Source organism: Lissotriton helveticus, chromosome 11 (genome assembly GCF_964261635.1).
Source record: "Lissotriton helveticus chromosome 11, aLisHel1.1, whole genome shotgun sequence".
NCBI classification, from domain to species: Eukaryota; Metazoa; Chordata; class Amphibia; order Caudata; family Salamandridae; genus Lissotriton; species Lissotriton helveticus.
The window spans coordinates 745,884,640-745,907,982 of record NC_136072.1 but is presented as its reverse complement, the minus strand read 5'-3'; positions in this window follow the sequence as shown (position 1 = coordinate 745,907,982).

Below are 23,343 nucleotides of genomic sequence, written 5' to 3'. Positions count from 1 at the left end.
ACATCAGAACTACCCCCTCCTTTCCAAAATTCAAAAGCCTTCTAAAAACCTTCCTGAACTCAATTACATGACTCACATGCCTCCACCAGGCAGGCACCTGACATCGTGCATCCACTACCTACCTCATGCCCCCTCCCCGAACACTCAGTCCTTTGTTCAGCACCCTAAGAGAAAATTCCAGCATAAGACTTGCTTTCCTTAGGCATTGAGATTACCTCTTGACCCCTCTACCTCGATGATACACCTCGGATCCCTTGACCTCTCTACCTCAACGACGCACCTCAGACGTTCAGCAGAACTGTAATTTTTGAACACTTTTGTATTTGTCTACCTTGCACTATCCTGTATTTGTCTTCTCTACATCCTGTTGTAATGTGCTCCGATACACTCGGGTCTGGCAACCGCTATCAAAAACCTTTAAAATAAAAAATAAAAAAAGAATTCAGGGATGGGTGGGCGACAGGCACTCTGCACTGTTGGGGAAGCAGGTCTTCGCATGCCGTTTAGCAGGGAGGCAGGGTGGGGGGTGGAGGGAGTTTAGGGTGTGGGGAGTAGTTGCTTGTTTAGTATTCTTAGTTCAGTACAGCAATGCAACACTTATAATTGATCAAAACCTAATGTCAGATGTTCAGATTTGGGTAATCTATAACCACATTATCGAGCATGGAACTCAATTCCTTTATCTGCTCTCATTCTATAACATGTATTCATCCCAGCGGCTAGCACACATTGCGAAAGCTTACAAAATTACTCATCAATGGGGCGCCCTCATGATGGGTGCAGGGTTACTGATATACAGTGCCCACGTCTACACCGTTGTTAATGGGATCATGTTTGCAACTTAAGTTCCTTTCATGGAATATAAATGGACTTGGGTATAAGCTCAAACATGGAATAGTCCTCTAATACCTAAGGAGACATGCCCCCAACATTGTCCTTCTGCAAGAAACCCACTTGATTGGCAACACATGCAAGGCCCTGAAAAGGTGGAGATACCATTTGATAGCACATGCCAGGTTTACGCTTGGCTCTCGAGGGGTAGGTGTGCTCCTACATAGAAACTGCCCCTAGATGGTTAAGAAAAGATGGACTGACATACAGGGCAGGTTTGCGTATCTGGCTCTTGGGAAGGTAAAACACTTAATGTGCTCTCTGTTTATGTCCTCCGCGTTGCAGCATTCCACTCTAAAAGCCCTCAGCAAATTCATTCTCGATCTCCTAATTGGCACATTAGCATTGGGGGGGTGACTTTGACCGATTGCCCCCACGAAGAGACCCTGGCTCCGGGTCTAAACTGGCTGGGTTTCCTTCTTGGACTGGCAGACATTTGGCAACACCTTAATCTTTATATCAAAATCGGGGGCACTGTTCCAAGGGAGGGGGTGCAGCACATCACCCACTCACCAAAAATGAAAAGGAGAAGAAGAGACCAAGCAAAGAGGAGGTCCTAGGTCTAGAACCCACTGGTTAGAGGAGGGAAGAGGTCTTGTCTCTTGTTGCCCTCACACACCCCGAAGGATGTCATGCTTCATCATTGGGCGTTTGCTCCTCGTCGGGCCAGCGCTGCAATGCCCTACGGGTCCCCCGAAGAGTCACATTAGTGGAGATCTTTTGGGAAGTGCCATCAGATGAGTGCGCATGTGTGAGGTGAGTCCTAAGTGGAGGGGGAGAAAGTGTGTGTAAGATCAAAACTGGCTAAGGGTTAACAAAAGGGTGTGTTTAATGTGATGGTACCCTTGTCGTAATAAAAAACCCAAAGGTTGTGTGTTACTTCAATAGGCGTATTGTTCCCAGGTAACAAAAATGTCGACATGTTTCACGCCAGGTTGGTCACAAGGATCCTTGGCGCATCATCAGGACCGAAAAACATGTTGTCGTGTGAAAGTGCTAGTGAGTGAAAAGGATACAAACCCTCTATGAAGACAGGGTGGGCAAAAATTGTGTACCCTACACTAAGGCTTCAACTAACTAGTTGACACTCTTCTGAAGAGACCTAGGAAGGAAATGAGACAGGTAAACAAAAGACATTCATCAGACAATTATCAGCGGCATCATTGTATGCCTCAATAATGTACATCAAGAACGCACACATAGCGCATAAGACAAGAGACTGACTAAGTGCAAGTACAATGGGGCTAGTTCCCACTGTGGTGGCTGTCGAGGTGTGCGCGGCGGTCTGGCTACAGGTTAGGTCAGAGAGCTGGAGATCACGTGTGCAGCCCTGAAGGTATCCTAGAAGCGACCCTTACAGAGAGAAGCACCATGAGGAGAGAAGGCCTGTCACGTAGGGCCAGTGGCGTGCAGGAACAGCATTGAGTTCGAGGTGCTGAGTGCACACAAAAATGTGAAGATACTACTGATGCGTTGCTGTGAAATGAAACGCGCGCCGTGGACAGACCGACCGTCTGATATGCCAGTACAGGCCAGTATAGCAAAAGAGACTGTGGTGCCGCATATATACAAATTTAAACAATGGAGCATTGCCGTGCGATGTGTGGTGGGTAACCCTTACCTAGATTTAGACGGAAAATTGCTCCATGGGCTAATAGCGCAGGATGCTCAAAGCTTATCAGGAGTTTAGCTCGGGGCCGGCTCACACGCACCTACCCATCCATGCACTTGCCCAAATGTTTTTTGCCCGCTGTAAATGCAGCCCAGATATACTAGCGGCGCTGACAGTTTGGGTGTCTCCTACTTCCAGCATTCCGCATGATTATGGCCAGGGACTGCCGGAGGACCCCCACCCTCCCGCTAACCAACATAACATTATTAACAGGACGTAAGAGGGCTGTCTTTGGAAAGCGGGGGATCTTTCGACCCCCGGTCGTATTTATTAAAATATACAAAATAAATCAAAAATTTAAATAAACAATATTTACACAATTACGCAGAAAATGTTACAATTGATATATACAGGTATTCAGATGGCTAACCTTAACATATTTCTAGTACAAGGTATTTCCTATCCGAAACTAAGATATCAATTCACATTATACAATAGTTAATTTTCTGCGTACCTATTTGGACCTACGGCAAGGTCCATAACTGGTGTCAGATCCTTTTCACTAAACCACGCCCTCCTGAAGGAGTGCGCATGCGCAGGAGGGCCCGTTTACCATGGTGGCACATCCCCTACCGGTTACCCTCATACGCCCTATTTAACCACGCCCTCCTGTCGGAGTGCGCGCTGCGCAAGAGGGCCCGTTTATCTTGGGGGCACATCCCCGCCCCGGTTACCCCTGTACGCCCTATTAAACCACACCCTTCTGTCGAAGTGCGCATGCGCAGAGGGCCCGCTTACCGTGAGGTTACCCCGTACACTCCATTAACTCCATTAAAATCTCCAACTGATCTTACCAACATGTGCCCTATTTCACTACTACCTGTTCTAGGCAAAATCACGGAACAGCTAGTGCACGGAGAGTTAAAAACATTTGTGGAAACTCACAACCTCCTGCATCCTCAACAGTCGGGGTTTCGCTCCGGCCACTCCACCGAAACAGCTTTGATAGAATTATCCGATTCCATTAAGTTCCTGCAGGATGAGGGAAGGCAAGCCGTCCTCATCCTGCTTGACCTAACAGCAGCGTTCGACACTATCTCCCATGTCATTCTGATTAATAGAATGCGAGAGATTGGCGTGACAGACACAGTGTTGACATGGGTAAAATCTTTCCTGTCTAACAGGTCCCAAACTGTGTCATTGGGTCCCTACCTATCCAGCGAAAAACCCATTACATCAGGAGTTCCTCAGGGGTCCATATTAAGCCCACTTTTCTTTAACATCTATATGGCTCCCCTCCTCGCTGTGATAGAGTCTCATGGGATCCTTGTCACGTCATACGCCGACGACACCCAACTTGTCGTCACCATCGATAAAAAGTGTACGGACCCAGATTTGCGATTTCGGAACTGTCTCGCTGATGTATTCCAGTGGTTGAACAAAAATCACTTGAGGTGCAACAGTGCGAAGACCGAAATCATACCACTTGGTAAGGATCTATCTTTTTGCCCGAAAGAATGGTGGCCCAAAGGATCAGAGGCCCCACCCAGTGCAGTGGCTTCCGCTCGGAACCTAGGCGTGCAATTTGATTCATCCCTCTCTTTCGATGACCACGTCAGGATCACTGCTGGGCGCTGCTTCGGACTTATTAAATCCCTAAAGACATTTTTCGACTTCCTCCCCATTGCAGCTAGAAAATCGGTCGCGGTAGCTCTAATACTCTCCCGACTCGACTACTGCAATGGTTTAATGGCTGGTGTGAAGAAGTCCACTCTTAGGAAGTTACAAAGTATACAACACGCGGCTGCCAGATTGGTACTGAAACTCCCTAGAAGGTCATCAGCCTCAGCAGCACTCAACTCCCTCCACTGGCTGCCCCTCCATAAAAGAATCCTTTTCAAACTTTTACTGACCGTGTTTAAATCCACGAAAAATACTGGGCCCCGCTATCTTGTTAATCGCTTTTCATACTACAATCCCACAAGATGTCTGAGATCCTCGGGTACCAATCTCATCACGATCCCGAAGTTCAAGTATAAAACTAGGGGTGGGAAAACTTTCACCGTCCTGGCAGCAAGGGCGTGGAACAACTTGCCCGTTAACCTCAGACTAATTGAAAAGGAGAGTCTCTTCAGGAAACTCTTGAAGACTTGGGTGTATCAACAATCAGACACCTCTGTACTGGCAGCTATCTAGATTTTCACCTTGTATCTCTTACACGCATGCTCAGCGCCAAGATGCTCCTTCCGGAGCGAAAGTTCGCGCTCTACAAATATCCTTAAATATAAAAAAAAAATATATCAAAAGGGGGCCCTTGCATCTCTGCGCTATTTACTGGCATAAATGTGCATGTGTGGGGTGGCCAAAGAGCCTGGAGAAAGCTTGACTGTCTCTCCCGCACCCATGTACCCAACAGGCTGTACCTGCCCCTGGAGTTCTATGAGAGACCACTTGTCGCTCCCTTTGGGCGACCCCATTCAAGAATGGCGCCACCCCCTAAGGACCTTAAATTAACTGCTCACCAATCATGACCTTACCGCCTGACCAAGGCATAGTAATAAATACGACGATTGATGACCAGAAAATGGGAGAAAGTTCTAAGGCACAAAACGTATTAATCAGACACTTTGTCATACATAAACACATGTAACCAAATTATGAAAACCTTCATAACAAACAATAACAATCATCTGCTTTAAGGGATGGTGGGTGGGAAAATTAATTACAGCCTCCTAGAGGCTGGAAGGGGCAGGCCGTGGCGCGCAGGAGTCAAAGAAGCCGACTTCCGCACTGCACGGCCTTTTAAACCCTTGCAGGCCAGGCCGGATCTAACCGGACTGGCCTTTGTTTCCTTTGTGACCCAGAAGTGACTCAATCACGTCCGGGTCACCAGAGAACCCGGGGCGAATGGGGGCTGGTACGCCCCACCATAAGTGCGGTGGGGCTGATGTCGGCCCCGCCTTTCCATATGGCCAGGGACAGCCGGAGGACCCCCACCCTTCCGTTAACCAACATAACAGGACGTGAGAGGGCTTTCTTTGGAAGGCGGGGGATCTTTCGACCCCCCGGCCGTATTTATTAAAATATACAAAATAAATCAAAAATTGAAATAAATAATATTTACACAATTACACAGAAAATGTTACAATTGATATATACAGGTATTCAGATGGCTAACCTTAACATATTTCTAGTACAAGGTATTTCCTATCGGAAACTAACATATCAATTCACATTATACCATAGTTAATTTTCTGCGTACCTATTTGGGCCTACGGCAAGGTCAATAACTGGTGTCAGATCCTTATCACTAAACCATGCCCTCCTGAAGGAGTGCGCATGCGCATGAGGGCCCGTTTACTGTGGGGGCACATCCCCTCCCCGGTTACCCCCGTACGCCCTATTTAACCAAGCCCTCCTGTCGGAGTGCGCATGCACAGGAGGGCCCGTTTACCGTGGGGGCACATCCCATCCTCGGTTACCCCCTACCCCCTATTAAATCACACCTTTCTGTTGAAGTGCGCATGCGCAGAGGGCCCGCTTACCGTGAGGGTACTTTGGTCCCCCGGTTACCCCGTATGCTCCATTAACTCCATTAAAGGGGGCCCTTGCATCTCTGTGCCCTTTACTGGCGTCATTGTGCACGTGCGGGGTGGCCAAAGAGCCTAGAGAAAGCGTGACTGTCTCCCCCGCACCCATGTACCCAACAGGCTGTACCTGCCCCTGGAGTTCTATGAGAGACCACTTGTCTCTCCCTTTGGGCGACCCGATTCGAGAATGGCGCCGCCCCCCTAAGGACCTTAAATTAACTGCTCACCAATCATGACCTTACCGCCACAGGCCAGCGTAGTTGACCGACTATCTGGCACCCCCTACCCTCCTACACTGAAAGGTCTTGCCCTAACCTTAAATTCTCACACCTAGCCCGCATATGTTTATTCCAACTATCCGGCCCTAACAACTAGTTGCAAGATCATATCTTCTCCCTATACTCCCTTTCCATACCAACCGACGCCATCTTTCAAGAAGCATGACTCCCCCCAGATGCACCCCTGGGCTACGGTCTACAATTAGCAAGCCTCACTACTGTTGTTACTAGGTATTTGCTTCCATGGGCACAATATGGCTTCACAGACTCGCCTCCCCACTTCGGGAGATCTTAAATGTCCGTGCCAGGGTGTACCCCGAGTACGGACATGTCGACCACCTTTCTACCCAGGCGTCCTGGTGTACCTGTTCATTCAGGCCCTCCCCCCCCAAAATGCGTGCTAATTATGCTAGGGCTGACTACAGGGCAATTAAACGTGCTGCCATAGGCCACCAGATGGGCTTCATTGAATGGCAATACGCTGCGCCCGATATTACACGGTGCTCCTGAAGCTGCCACCCACTGTCAGTACATCTGAAAAGGCCACCCGTCATTGTATGTCTACCCCCTTACTATGGCAATCCCCAAACGCGCTGTGTCTACTAAAATGGCAACTGGGAGCTCGCGTTCCCGTAAAGGCAGAGTCCAGCTTCCCGACAAGGGGTGCTGAGGTGTTGCATAGGCCTATTACTCCTGAGTTTGACCAGGCTGGCCAGGCTCACCCCTGTGCACTGCCACATCACTATCATTGTCCCTACCAATTGGTAACCTATGAATATACTATGACGATCACGGTGGACCTGCGAGCACAGGCGCCGTTACTGTAGAAATACAGTTTCCTGATAAGGAACATACTGCCATCTTATGTGAAGCAACATCCCGCTACATTACTGGGGCCAGCCAAATCTAGGGTTAACACACCAATAAACAATCAACCCAGTGTTGGCACCTCCTGAGTCCTTGATCGATCGCCCATCACACTTGACGTCGTTGCTTGCCATTCCTGTACCTGATGTACGCATCCCTTTGGCTGTCCACCTCTTGCAGTTGTTGCGGTGTGGAGCACTTCCCAGGCATCCGCCATGGATCCGGTCATACATAAATGAAAAAACAATAACAACCAATTAGTGTTTATGGCTTCCTGACGAAAGATCCAGTACACATGCCTGTATTACATTGCTGTGCCATGCTAAGCTTTAGCTAAGCTTTAGCATCAGCTGCATTCCCATCAGACTTACAAATGCGAGAGTTTAGAATAGCAACAGTAGCATTACCCAGGATTGTAGATCTGCCAAAATTACATGGTGGAACAAACCGGTGGTGCCAGCCCACTAGTAGCATTTAGCTTACTGGCCCTGACACACCAACGTCTAGTTCCGGGACATTTTATCAGTAAATCAGCCCGGTCACCCATAGGACACCTGGCCCCCGCCATAATATCCACAGTGGACATGTGCATTGATGAGTGCGTACCATAGCATCATCACAATACTGCGTAGCACTACGCCTAACCAGTCTGTCTGACAACATTCGCACCTAAGTGTGCCCTAGCCCCAGGAGAAGTTGGTCCCATGCGGCACTACCCAATAATAACCTGCTTAATCAATACCAGCCCGCGGATGTCAGTAATGTGTGACCCCACATGTGCATCACATTATGTAGGTGTACCAGCCCAGGAGTGCCGAGCCACAGCGTGACCTACCCCCAGCAACTAATGCCCTATTGTAAACACACCAGGGGCGGGATGGTACTGCGCAATGCCCCCAGGACATTGAATGGTGCCAGTGCCCAGGCACCTGGGTGCCGTGGTACTGTGTGATGCAATACATCCTTGTGTACCTTGTGCGAGGATACCTTTGAGGTGAGACAAGAAGTCCTGAGATGTTGTCTGATGCCATAAGTGTTGAGAAGATACCAGAGAGACCCTCCTCGATGCAGGTGCCAAGTATGCCTGACCTAACCAGACCCTGCACATAACTTCTTATAACATGCTAAGCCTAACTCCCTCGGTAAGTCATTACCCCCAATGTGGAATCCTGTAGCCTACCTTGGAGGTAACCTATGTAAAGAAAAGAATGTTTGGGGCCACATGCCAATTTCCCAATTGCGTGCGGCTACTGGCCCCCCCCTGTGAACAGATTATAGTTCTATTCAGAAGAACATGCATTTTGGTGCAATGTACCCCGAACAGAGCAACTTGACCACCTTTGCAAATGACATATGCTTAGCTGTTTCGGGTCCCTGGTCATAGCCATCATCCTTTCGACTGCTAATGCAGAAACTTCAACCTTGCTCGCCCACTATCACCAATAGGGGTTTCACATATTAAATCACCCGCAACTATCAGTGCGTGTTCACCTACGTTGTAACACATATGAGCAACTCTGGAAGCACATCCTAGCTGATCACTTCTCTCTTGGCGACACTGGTCCCCTCGCCGGCCCATCCGCTTGGCCTCCTTTGTCCTCCGATGGTCAAGAAACGGCAACGTGAGTTCTCATGCCAGTGCTGCACACACCACTTTGAACCCAGGTGCTTGTAACCTGGAATACAGCAAGAAACAGGCAGGGTGATGCCTCCGGAGAGGCTGAGGAGCAATCGTGCCTCTCATGATCCAGGAAAGAGTGATCCGCTAAGTGTAAACGCACCATGGTCCGTCCTTGATGCCCTAATGAGCCCAAAATATGGCTTCAACTGTGCCTGGAGCACCAACATACACAGGTGAACTATGCAGTGTTTGTGTTCATGTATCAAACATGTACAAGGATATTCTGTAAATTATACCTGTGCCTGTCCTGTGCTTAGTGAGCCCACCCATCTTAACATTGCAAGGACACTCTGTACACTTTCCCCCCTTGTATTTCATATTTGCTATGTCACACCTTAAACATTAGTCCATTGTAATCCCTTTCCTCAATCGGTGTATTCAATTGCCATCTGACTTCTGAAGCGAGTCATATGTGATGAAGTCAAGATTCATACCCTAGTATAAATCATATTAGGGCGCTAGGGAAACTTGCAACAAATTCTTATTAGCTTCGCAATGCCATGGCCCCTTCGCATTCCATGTTGCCTTCAGGTCATAAGATGGCATTTTTTGACAAATCACACTTAGTACTCCATCACACCTCCCTCGTTATATGCACCGATGCATCCAGTGCCTACGTCCACCCCTTGAAGCTGAACTGAGTTATTTACCCCAAATTTGTCATGCATCAGCCACCCACTATGGCCTCACAGTTAAGGATGCCACCCAGCTTGTCCTTATAACAAAGCAGAAATTACAACTCGCAAGCCGCCCCTCAACTAATGTCCCCCTGCATGGCTCCCACTTCTATATCAAGCGATTGAGCACTGTCCCAAACATGGTGAAAATCGCCCCAGAAAACACTACTTATTTCTCAACTGTAAAAATGTTCTTGCGCTGGCATATCGAGGCCTAACTGATTTGTACCTTGTTTTACTTTCAAAACCAATACAGTTTAACGGTGCATATACAATGTCTATGACTATCTGGGAGTGCTCGCTCCTGAACTACCCGGTAAAATACACAGCAAATAAGGTACTCTGAGTTTGTATAGAACTACACAGTATATTATGCGTAGACTGTGATTGTATAAAACTACACAGTATATTATGCGTAACTAATGGGAGCCCTCCGATTGTATGGTAGCTTCTGAAACACACATAATCGAATATTCCAACAGTGTTACCGTATTCAGTCCACACCACATAGGGATGCCTCCATCTATTGCACAGAACAGCTATTGAATCATAACCACAAACCATGCTTGGCCTGTGCTAAAGTTGCTAAAATTACAAACAGTATACATATTATGCCATGCTTGTGACCGAACTTCAGTACCATACAGAAAAAACTCCAGCAACTCAGCAGCTCGTCCAAATTGCGCCCCCCCCCCCCCCCCCCCAGGGTTCAAAGATGGCACACGCTTGGGAAACGTACCCACGCACCCTGCATCAGGCCCGGCTCCAGGAATTTTTATTTGGGTGGGCCAAGGGTGCATTTGGGTGGGCCACTGCGGGCTCAATTTGTCGCACAAATGTCTTGGCGGGCCTGCGTCAGGGCCCTCCTTTATCTCTTCTTAGTCTTACAATGCCCAGTAAAACGCACTCTTTTCCAAGTCTCTTTCTAAATATTATCACTCTCAAAAAGTGATTTTTCCATGTAATGTTCCTTTGATGGGAAGAGGAGGTTTCTGAGGTGGAAGTATCAGGCAAGTGAGACTACTCGGGCTCCCTCTGTACGAGCCTTCAGGGAGAATCCCTCTTCATTACTACCTCCACCTGACCGCGGACTCTGCAAGGCACTCCTTTACAGGCTTGATTAGCCACTATTCCTCTCCAGTGCACCTTATCTCAGAGCTGACTTTAGGCCCCAGCCCCATAACAGGCACCATCGGGCTCCACTTTCATTTTTCAAGGTAAAAACATTAGTAAAATCACCTTCATATTTAAAACTTTGAATATAGCAGTAAATATAATTAGCACATACTTTTAAAGTATGTTCCACAGTAGCCCTTATGACCCGACTGCTAATTAAATGAACAAAAACAAAGGCCATGACAGGGCCTGCTTTAGTAATGATGTGAAAGTCTTTTTTGGCGCCACACCAATAACCTCTTCCTCCGTAAATACCTTTACTACCACCCTCCCCAGTGCCCATTATCTCTCCCTAGCTCCCTCCTCCACATCATGACCTCTTCCTCGGATTCCCTCACTACCACCCTCCACCAGTGCCCATCATTGCTCCATAGCCCCTCCCCCTTTTGACCTCCTCCTCGCACTCCCTCACAGCCACCCTCCACCAGTGCCCCTCATCTCTCTGTAGCCCCTCCCACCATGACCTCCTCCTCAGACTCCCTCACTACCACCTCTACCAGTGCCCTTATCTCTCCCTAGCTCCCCCTCCACCCCATGACCTCTTCCTCGGATTCCCTCACTGTCACCCTCCAATAGTGCCCCTCATCGCTCCATAGCCCCTCCGACTACCTCCTCCTCTGATACCCTCACTGCCACCCTCCACCAGGTCCCCTCATCTTTACATAGCTCCTCTCTCATATGTATTTCATTTGTTGTATAGCGCTACTCATATCAGTGTAGTGTGTGTCAGTACTTTACACCACGCACACATTATACAGAGACAATGAATCATACAAGTATGTAAATCAGACTACAGGGAATGTCACATAAGCCAATGAGGATTTCAAGGTGTATGAATCACATGTCATCGACACTGGTGAGCAGTATATTTTAAGAGGGTTAGGTCTGTGGAAACACAACTTAGGATTTAAAGAGTATTCCATGGCGGTCAGCTTTACTGATAAAAATGTATATCTGCCCAAAAATACTCATTTTAGCAACATTAGAATAATGAAAAACAAAGGAAGTTCTAACTATATCACAAAACAAAAAAAGCGAAGTTCTAACTATACCATTCATGTTTTGTATACAGCTCCTTGGTGACAGTTCATTGGTCACTGCCCTATGTTAGGATTGTAACTTCTGAACTGCAAGTAACACAAGGATCTCTGAGACAAAGGCAGTAACCCACTAAGCTTCCACATAAAATACAGTTCATCTGCATTTAAAAACTACTAACAAACAAATGATTGCTCCCCAGCAGGATCATTAATCACAGTTATCTGGGCATTTTGTATTGTCTTATTGTTGTCCCGCATCAGCCATGATATTGATTAAAAAAATGAAGCACACAAGAAGTATGTGACCTGCTGGGCCTGTGCAGATTTAAAAAAGAAAAACAAATAGTAACACATCCTCCTACCTACTACTCCATTATTCAAACTTTGTGTCAAAGCCCGATGTGATAAGCAGCTGCAGGGGTCAGGAAAGGTGAATAGGAATAAACAAACTTCTTTTCTCCTGCACTGCATCAAAAAAGAAATATCCACACAGCAGAACAGGAGGCACACGTGACCGTTGTCACGTGCCAGTGGAGATGAAGGGGTGAAAAAATAAACAAAGTCTCCTTAACATATGAATGGTCTTTTAAAGACCTGTGAAGTACTGTTGTGCGGCTGCGATAATCTCTAAAACTGTCTGTGTGTGTGTGTGTGTGCGCCCAGATAGCTGTCTCAGCCCGGGCGCACACACACACACAGACACCCTTTAAGGTCAATGCCCTTACGCGCCTGCCTTCAAGCCCTCACTGCGAGGGCCAAGGCTCCTGTTTGGGTGGGCCAGGCTCATGTTTGGGTGGGCCTGGCCCACCCGGCCCACCCGCTAGAACCGGGCCTGCCCTGCATACTTGCCTCAGCAAACCCACAAGGGAACTCTGTGGCTGGGACCAGCAAAAAAACCCGAGGTGCCAGGAAAGCAAAAGAAAGGGAGCCAGGCGCTCCAGACAAGCTCTGGCCAGTGCTTCAAACAAGAGCGCCCGACGTAGAGTGCCAAATGAGTACGAATAATGAACATATGTCTGTGCTCACACCTGCTCCCCCAACTAGCGGTCACCAGCATACAATCAGATTTTCCCTTCATCAATTCGCCACTCCTCATCACACCGAAAGGACTGCGCCACCGCCCAGGAAGCACCGGTGCATGCAGACACCCTTGTATTTTTGTTGCTCACTATTGTCACTTTTTTCATGTAACTTAACGTTTGCTTTTGTAATTTGTTCACTTGTAATTTTCTCCTCATGTATCATTACTGTTCCTATTGTGCAGCGCTCTAACACCTTCGGGTAAAGTCCGCACTATATTTAAAAAAAAAATTGCATAAATAACAAAAATACCAAGCACAGTGCAAAGCTCACTGAGCCGCCCCATCAAGCACATCCTGACACTGCTCACACCCAGAGTCGTGAAGCCCACACGGTCATCAGTTCACAATCAGCAAGGCTCACCGAGCCGCCCCGTCCCGCACACACGCATGGTGGGGCCGCCGGGAAATAGAGCCGGCCGCGCTGCGGCGGACAAGAAAGGATGCCCCGGTGAACCAGGAATAGGAGGTGTCTGTATAGCAGAGCCTACGGAAAGGCACATAAGTACAAACTCAGTTTTTAGACAGTCAGAGCGCCTCACAAATTTGAACAGCAGCGCCACTTGAGCAGCATCACAACCGCAACAACATCCGCACCACCAAGTGCACCTCAATGTCCCTGCAGGACTTGAAGCCAAAGGTGGATAACTTATGTGGTAAAAAATTTACAGGGGCCTAAGCGCAAACTACCCCAAATAGCCAAAGGCTTAGCACAGGGGGGAAAGGCCTAGCAGCAAAGGGGTTAATAGAGATTGTCACTATACTTTGCCGCTACTTAGTGTACACTATTAATTGGCGAAAATCCTTGATATACGACTGGCCTGCGATTGTGAGGTAGCTATTTCCACAGAGGGGTTTGCTATCTAGGAATGTATATTACACCGGATCCAGACCTGACCTTCCGCACCAATCTGCCACTGCCAACTGAAAGTCTAAAGAGGGATTTCTGTCACCGGAGAACCCTGCCACTATTTCTCATAGGCAGAGCAGCTGTTTTTTAAATGCTGTACTTACCCCGCTTATTTTACGCCCTGTATAACACACCCTATTTAGTACACAAAACATATTTTAAGGCACTCTACGGTGAACTCAAGACACTGCTCTGGGTTGGGGGCCTGGCACATATAGCACTAAATAAAGTCTTGAGGGGGTGGTACGATGGAGGGATAGCATTACTCGATATTCAAAAGTATTACTGGGGGGTGCAGCTGGTCACCATCAATAATTGGGTCTTCCTCTCCCAGGGGGAGCCCGCATTCTGGATGGACAGGCTGGTGATGTAGTCAGGGGTACACCCAAGGGATCTTTATGGTGAACCTACGAACACTAACATTCATGGTCAACAGAAATAGACCTCTGGCACACAGCAACACACAACCTGGGCTGAAAGGGCAATATCACACAAGGGGCACCCCTCTGGAATACATCAGTTAGATACAACAGGAAAGCAACCTGAGTTTGACAAATGGAAATAAATTGCTCTCGCCTAGGTAAGAGATCTGTGGATCTAGGGGGAAATTATCTCCTTAACAGATTTGCAGAAAGACCATCAATTAGCTCCCACTGAAACATTTGGATACATACAGATATGCCATGCACTGAGGGCAGTACTGTGAGGAAGAGCAGATCTCCCTGAGACTTCACCCCTGGAGGACAGACTGCTGGACTAGTGTATGCCCCAGAAAGCCACGACCTTGACTTACAAAAAGTTGCTTAGTAATAAACCTAATGCCCTGCTGGACCTAAGAGAGCAGTGGGTCCAGGTCTTGGAGGGACCTGAGGATGATGATTGGATGGAGTACCTAGCGTCTCCCAGGTAGGTGGCCATATGGGCAGTTTTCCCCCTAGTCCAGGTAAAGATCCTCCACTGCTTTAACTATACTCAGATTATGACGGTTAGAAGGGTAGGGTGACAAATGAGCATTGCATGCAAGGGTGTGGACAAATTGGTACATTTTATTATATTGTATGGGAATTCCCAAATATACAAAGATTTTGGGCAGCAGTGATAGCGTATATGGCAAGGTGAGCGAGGTTCTATAACTGTATCCGCAGAATGGTGCCTTCTTAATATCTGGGGCGAAACAGACCTGAGCTATATAGAGCATACTTGGATAACCTTGGACAAAACATTTTTGCAAGATTTAGCGGAGCAGAGCAATCGTCGCAGCTTAAGAAAAGGATATGTGATATGGATTGGTGCATGTTGGCCGAGAGGGTGGTTTATGAAGGCCAGGGATGGCCCCAGAAATGGGTAAAACTCTGGCGACATTGGAATGGCTATAGGGACAATGTTTGTAGTGACCTTCCCTTCACCATTCTTGAGGGGACGCCATCTGGTATGGCCGTTCCAATAATTAATTTCAATTGTGAAGGGACGGGGAGATGGAGTTGTCGGATGCTGAGTTGATAATGACATTGAATAGAATGACAGTGCACAGTTACATATAGTGCTTGATTTTTATTAAAATGTCAATAAAAAGAATTATTTTAAAAAAAGTTTCATATACCAGACAAAACTTTTCAAGCTTGGACATTAATATTTGCATAGCACTATTTAGGTACGTTTCAGGAAAGACATTGAGTATTCGCCTGGTCAATTGACTAAATTAAAGTAGGAAAAAAGAAGCAAGGATACTGATATCTGTCTAGCCAGAGAAGTTCAAACAGGTAAGGAGGAGAAGAGAAGAAGGCAGTGGAAGAGAAATGACAAAAAAGCTATTAGATTTTTACCAAACAAATGGTCAAAATCCTTACAGCAGTGTGTTGATTTTCACTGTTGTAGCAAGAACTTAGTAGTGAAATGGGATATATTTGTGATTAGAAATATTTGACAACTAAAGCTACAATTTCAAACACTATGTGCAGATATCATATCTTAATATCATGCTCTACTCTGCTAAACAGCAAGAAAGTCACCCTTAGCATATGTTCCCTACAACTAGAGTAACAAGCTAGCTAGACACTGAATCCTACATACAATGTAATCGAAACAAGTAAAAAAATCAGGTCCAAACTAAAAAAGAAAGGGCTTCATTAATGCTTGCTCAAGCTTTCTGTTGGTGTTGTTTTGTTGGCCTACATCAGTCAGGTGGAGCCTTAGCTGTTTTTGAGTGCATCCATTTCTGAAGGTTTAAAATATAATTCAATATTCTTTATCATCACAAGGGATTGGACCAGCCTAAAAGAGGTAATAAATTCAAAGTTGTTTCAAACAGGGGGCCCAAAAATCTATATGTTGGCCGGGGCCCCACAATCCTTAATATGCCACTGAAATCAAGTTATTGTTGGGTATTCAGACTAACTGGCCAGACCATTGATCTTTTTCACTCTTGAATGACTTGTACAGGGGTAAAGGGTTTGCAGATTTAACAGAATCTGATGAGGGCAAAGTCAAAGGAAGCAAAATAGATTCATGAAAAATCAAAATGTTGAAATCTTCACAAAGGAGCAACTTGACTTATTATTCCCCTATTTAGGATGCCCAGCTTTCCTTCTGTTGCCAGCAATTTGTAATGGAATCCTTTATTGATAAATGCTATACTCTTTGCTGATACTTTTTCGGGGGGACGGTGTCTTGTGCATCAACTTCCCTGAAACCATCTCTGATGAGGCAAATCTACCAAACTACCTTCAGACTTTTTTAGTTGGACACAACTTCAAGGATCACTTCCATAAGACTCCAAGAAAGATATTCATTCTAAATTATTTACTTGGAAGCTCAATATATTTTCTTAACCATGACTCACATTGTAGTAAATTGTGTTATTTATTGAAGGTGCTGGAAGCCCGACTCAGTCAGTAAGTCAGTCATATTAACTTTATTTTGGTTTAATGAACCATAAACGTGCACAGTGCAAAATACATTATAAATACATAACAGCTTAAGAAATAAGGATCGCATCCCAAGGCAGTGTACAATTCCAGTCATAAAACATCAATTACTAAAAAGTTGTCCCAATACTAAGATCAAGGCCGAAAAGACAAAAACCTAAAAAAGAGAGTCCTTGAAAATGGGCTCCTAAAGGGTCCGCTATGGCACCAGGATATTCTGTGTTATTTTGAGGCAGCTCAAAACAACTAACTGGGATAGCTAGAAGAATTGTGCACTGATAATAATAAAAGATATAACATTTTAAAACTATAAAACATAAATGGATGTCATTAAGCTGATGCATACCTCCCATTGAATACCTTATTCAAAAGATGTTCAAACATTTGAATTAGGGCATAAAGATCACATAAAATAAAGGCATAAACGACTTGTGGTGACTATTCATCCCTTATAAAAAGATGTGACACATTTACTATAAGAGTTCAATACATGGCACTTCATAACAGTCTTTACCCGTATTGCTTTCTGATGGCAAGGGCACCCCTAATAACACATCCGCAGTACAGATGTCAATAGAGGCCAAAGAATACAGGTCTTGTTGTTTCATAAAGTGCACAAAATAATACAGGGTGCTTGGTTTAGATAAAGTTTCACAAGCACATGTATTGTATTGTATTGTAATGGTGCTTTTTTATAGCGCAATAATTGTCACCCATCGGGTATCCTGGCGCTTAGACTTAGATAATACATACACAGTGCTTAGACCGTTGCATAGCTTGCGGAAAGGGCTTTAACAGATTTTGGGAAATAAGTACATTTTCAAAGCCTTCTTAAAAGAAATAAAATCATCAGTGGGCCGTAGGCCAAGTGGTATCGAGTTCCACAATTTTGCCGCTGTGAATCTAAAGGATCGGCCTCCCAACCTCATCCTCAGAATCTTGGGGACTGTCACTGTACATGCTGAGGCCGAGCGGAGGGGTCTAGAAGGTACATACCAGGAGAACATGTTTTGCAAGGAGGAAGGACCCTGACCATGAAGGGCCTTATGTACCAAGCAGAGGGCTTTAAAACTCAATTCTCTGAGGGATTGGAAGCCAGTGGAGCTCCCTAAGTGCTTTTGTTGAGGAGTCAAAACGACTACGCGAGAGAGCTAGCTTGGCGGCGAGGTTTTGCACACGTTGCAATTTTGCCACCAGGGTCTTTGGTGTCCCTAGAAGTAGTGAGTTACAGTAGTCAAGTCTACTTAAGATGATACTTCTCACTACTTCTGGCCTGGATTGTATTGGGAGCATCGGTAATATTTTCCGCATCATTCGCAGGAGAACCATACAAGTGACCACTGTTTTATTTACCGACACATCTAGCTGCAGGCTAGAGTCGAACATCACCCCCAAGTTTCTGACTGATTGAGCCGGCATACTGGTATCCTGGAAGGTTGGAGGCCAGAAATTCGATGGCAGGGGCCTAGGGGAACGGTCCATGGAGCAATGCAGCACCTCCGTTTTGGAGCCGTTGAATTGCAAAGAATTCCGACTCAACCATTCCGTCGTCGTGGACATGCACTGATGGAAAGTCTCTTGCGACACTGCCTCCTTGCCCTCAAACGCAAAGACAAGTTGGGTGTCATCAGCATAGTTGGTGACTGCTATGCCATAAGATTTTATCAACTGGATCAGGGGACGGAGGTAGAGATTTGTCTCACCAACCTCCTTGACATGGAACGTCAGCCTAAAAAGTGCACTGGGCCTAAACGTAACCTTGTGAAATAAAATATATATTGCAGGTTAGTGATAAAAATGAGATACATTTGTAAATGATTGGTCAGAGAGCAAACCGCAAAAGGGCTCAAAAATCCAAGAGGCCCCTGGGGCTCCCTGACTGCCGGGATGTGAAGCGAAAACTTGGGAGCCGGGTGGACATGTATTAATAATTTTTACTTGTCCTTTATGACCTTTCGTGACTGAATAAATCGCATAATACAGTTATAATTTAATGGTCACAAAATTTCCCCAGACGATATTGGCTCCTGGATTTGCTCTTTGCCAATTGATTTAGCTTCTTCCAATACCTTGAATCTATGGTCGGTGTCTTGGATTGTTCTGTGTGGGCTGATTTATACTGGGTCCATTTCTTAAAGATGGAATGAAATCGTCATTATTTTTCCTCTAATAATTCCTCTTCAGCCAACTTCTTGAGGGCTTCCAATTTATTTCAGCTACTCAGGCTGGATTTTCCTTCCTATATGAAATGGGTATGTATCTAATTGTTCTGGACTCTCAGATAACTCATTTTCAGTCCTGATGATAACCGTGAATGTCTATGACGGTCGAAACGTTGTTGAGAATATATATGGCCACAATTAATGAAGGACGCAATTTAATGTTTTTGTATTGTTTCAGTTCTGTTCAGTACTCCCCATCTATGTACAAACCCTTCCCACAGCCACTTTTTTGATTACACATTGTATTGTTGATTATCGTTATTGTTCGTGTACCGTGTTGAGCACCATTGTTCTATCTCTTTGAGCTTTTTAACAAAATGTATTAATAAATGTTGTATGGATTTATAATTATCTTTGTTGTACATAGGTTTCATGAGTATCTTCTATTCCTTTTTCTTTTTTCTTTCATATTTCTATTCCTTTCCCTGATATGTTAAATTGATACATTTCTTTGTATTTTAAGGTATATTTGTTTGTTTTTTTGTTGCCTTGAACCTCTGTTAGGATTCTGATGATGAATGTTAGCCCTAGTAGAAAAAGTCAATTTAATAGTGTATTTGGCTTTAGGGGTCATGTTTTGAGGGTTTTCAAAAATATCACGTAAACCAATCTCAATAAACATAAGTATCAGATGCTAAAACCAGGAGATCTTAACAACATTAGAGACTGCAAGACATTCCCTGTTGATGTCTCTCGAAAACGCAAAATCCCCAGATAGCCAAATCTTAACCCATATTAAAAGGGAGCATGGCCAATGCGGTCCTCAATGTGTTCCAGACTGAATTCGGAGTGGCAGGGTGTCATAGAGGCAGTTTTGGGAACCATCAAGAGTCTTCCAATAAAGTTGTTCTCTACAACTTGAATCTTATTACTCCTACTATACCTCGCACCATAGGTGGCGCTGGAAAGGCATTTTGCTTTATAGAGAGTTAATCATTCTTTTACTAGTTTCTGTCCTAATTTAGCTGCGAACTGAAAAAGTGCATCTATAGGAAAGTCGTATTTACTTTGATGGTTACCCTCACTTTTTGCTTGATGTGATGCTGTTTTGAACTAGTCTGACAGTCCATCTTCTTTCTCCCTAAACTGTTGTGTTAATACCTAGGTACAATCCCAGATTGGATACTGAGGTACCCATATCCGTCCCTAGAATATGGTACCCATGGTATAGGTGCCCCAGAGGTCTCCCATGGGCTGAAGCATGCATTATGTCACCCATGAGAGACCATGCAAAATGGAACTAAAGGCCTGCCATTGCAGCTTGTGTAAGTTGTTGCTTGCACCACTTACTAAAGATATAGGTTTCCTATATCTAAGGGTCACTGCACTCAAAACCTATAAGTCACCCCTAACGCCGGCCTTTGCAATCCTGAAGGCAGGGTGCTTGCTTCTAAGTTAGAGGGTGCCCCTGCATGAGCAGGGCACCCCTGCAGCCTACAGAGTCCATTCACCCATGTTGTTAGTGAAGCAGCCCTATTCTATATAGAGGGGCACCACGTAATTACGCGATGACCATCTAGAAAACTGCTGGAACGAATCCTATCATGTTTGGTATCAAACCTGTTGGAATCATACCACAACACCGTAAACGATGTAGGAGGTATGATTCCAAGCACTGGATGAGACCTCCATTTGGCTCTCAGTGTTCCGTGTGCCAACTTTCTAGACCTGGACAGCACAAATGGGTTGCTGCCAACCAGAGACACATTTCTGCCCTCCTGCTGCTGAGCCAAGCTTGAGCAGAGGAAGATTGAACAATAGACATCCTTTAACAGGGATTTGTGACCACCTCCCAGACAGGATTTAGTGTATAGGGGCTGGGTAGGTGCATCTTGCCAGCACCAGAAAGTCTGCATGAGAACACATTTGGTGTCCCTGTCCATAGTCCAGTCTAAACCAGTTCTGGGAGACATTAGCTCCCGCTCTGGTGCAAGACTGGACAAAGGACATACGAGTAACTTCCCCCTGTCCAGACTCTCCCCTGGGAGGGTCCCCTGAATCTTCTCAACCCTTTGCTTACCTGGGTGTAGGTCCCTAGATCTGTCGTGGGATAAGATTCAGATCAGCCACCACTTCTACTTCTACAGTCTGGGCAACCTGGACTTTGCTGGACTTCGTTTGGGCCTGACTTCATCTTCCCTTCCAATCTCAGGCATCATCTGTGTCTGTGCATCATACAGGAACCTTCCAAGGCTGTTGAAGCATCAAAGAAACTTGAAAGAATCTCCCTTAGAGTGAAGGAGTCATTCCCATACATTCGCAGGCACCACAAATAAGTTGACCGGTCTGCTGATCCTGAGCTCCACTGGACTCCAAAGGCTCTGCAACACAGATGGCAGTTTTCCACAGCTCCTGAGGCCTGTCGTGGCCTCTCACCAAGTCTGATGCCAGTAACCCTTGTGGGGGATGCAATAACCAAACCCCTGTGCACTGCATCAACTTCCAGTTGCAAAGGCTTGTTGACTTCTTTCCAAGGAGATCTTCAGGTTCCGAGTAGCCCCAACCTCGAGCACCTCCAGTGGAATATAGCACCTTACAACGCAATGTATTACATCGTGTGCTTTTACAGCGCGATTGTTACAACGCATAGGGGGTGCGCTGGACTTAGGAATAGTATTATTTACTATTCCTACTCCAGTTTGCGCAACAGGTGTTGAAATTAATTTCCAATACCTCAGCGCCCCCTACAGCAACTTGTCGTAATGACTTGCGATGTAAATTCTTTGCGTACTAACAACGCGGTCGTTGTAATGACCGCATTGTAATAGTACTGTGCTGTAATGACAGCGCTGTAAACCCTGTTTCCCCCTCCAGTGACTAGAATCTTCAGCCACACTGCACCCTGTGCATCGTGGCCTGCATCTTTTGGTGAGCTCTTTGAGGTCTTCTCGCGACTCCAGTGCCTCCTGCCTGTGGGTCCACTGTTTCTTTTGGGCTCACCGGACTGCTTGGGGCCTGCCCTGACTTCCCTGCTGTTGGTGAGTCCCCTGGACCTTGCTGGTCTCAATGTTACTCCTTCTTTGATTCCTGCGTCGGTTGCATTTGTCAAGGGTTTTTGGTGCTCCCCCGGACACCTACCCATCAGTTCTCGACATTCTTCATGGGACAGCTCGTGCATGGCTCCCGGTCTTCCTCAGCATCGCCCGGTCCTCACAGCTGCAGAGTCAATGTCCTCATCATCCATCCTGCAACACCCGACATTGGAGGGCACTCATCCTCCAAGTGTCCTGATGACTCCTGAGTGACATAGACTCTGTCTCCTCTGCTTGCAGGTGATGCTTTCATTAAGAATCCATCCTCTGATTCTACCAGACACTTCTTCCTTCTTCCACAGCAGCACTTTCCTGAAGTCCTCCATTGGGTTTGATGGCGATCTCCGACACCACTTCACACGTATGCACCCAGCATCCCTGGTGTAGGTAACATTGGTACTAGGGCATCCACTGGTGGGGTGGCTCTCCAACCTTCTGTCTTCAACAAAGTTTCTTCAGGGTACACTGGGAAGGGTCCTTAATCTTTAAAAATCCAACCGCAACTTGCACATAGACTTGGACAGAGTACGCGGTCATGTTTCCACACTACACTCACTCTCTGTGGGGTCCCTATCTACTCACCTTGGGTGGTTCCTTTGAGTCCCAGCACTTCTACCTCCTCTTGACCCAGTCTTGATGCAAGTCGTGGTTCTTATACCACTTTCTTAGTATACCGTTTGGTCCCCCGCTGGGGTCCACTGATGTATTTCATGCTATTTACTGTGTTTCTTTGCTCAAGTATTGTGTGCATTGTGTTCATCACTGTGTTTGAAATTTTGGAACGTACTAGAGAGTATTATATAATTAATACATAGTTTCATAAATACTTGGTGTGGTTCTTTTTACTTCATCTATAATATAAGATTGCATTCTGGTTTAAACAAGCTGCTCTACACTCCTTCTTGACTAAGCCTAAATGCTGCTCTCCATAGCTACCACTTAGAGAGCCTCCTAAGGTTGTCTAAGACCTCTTAAATCACCATAAGGGTTGTCTGGACTGGTGCAAGGTGCCCACTCACATTAGTGGACAGCATATACGAGACCAGCTTCTCACAGCATCCGAGACTCTAATTATCTGCTGTGCTCTTTAAGTCAATAGGGAGTCCAATTACTGCTGTGTGTTACATAAATTACCCAAACATGAAAAACCTTTGACTTTTTCCATATTTTTTCCATGCATCATAAAAGTTTTTGATTTTGTGGACTTAGGACCATACACCAAAATATACGGTCTCTTCAAATTAATTTTTAAGACAAGAGATGTCATAAAATCTGTAAAAGCATCAAGTAATTTCTGAAAGTTCATAGTTGTCCTCACCAGCAGGATGGTATCGTCTGCATATGAGAATAATGGTACAAAGTTA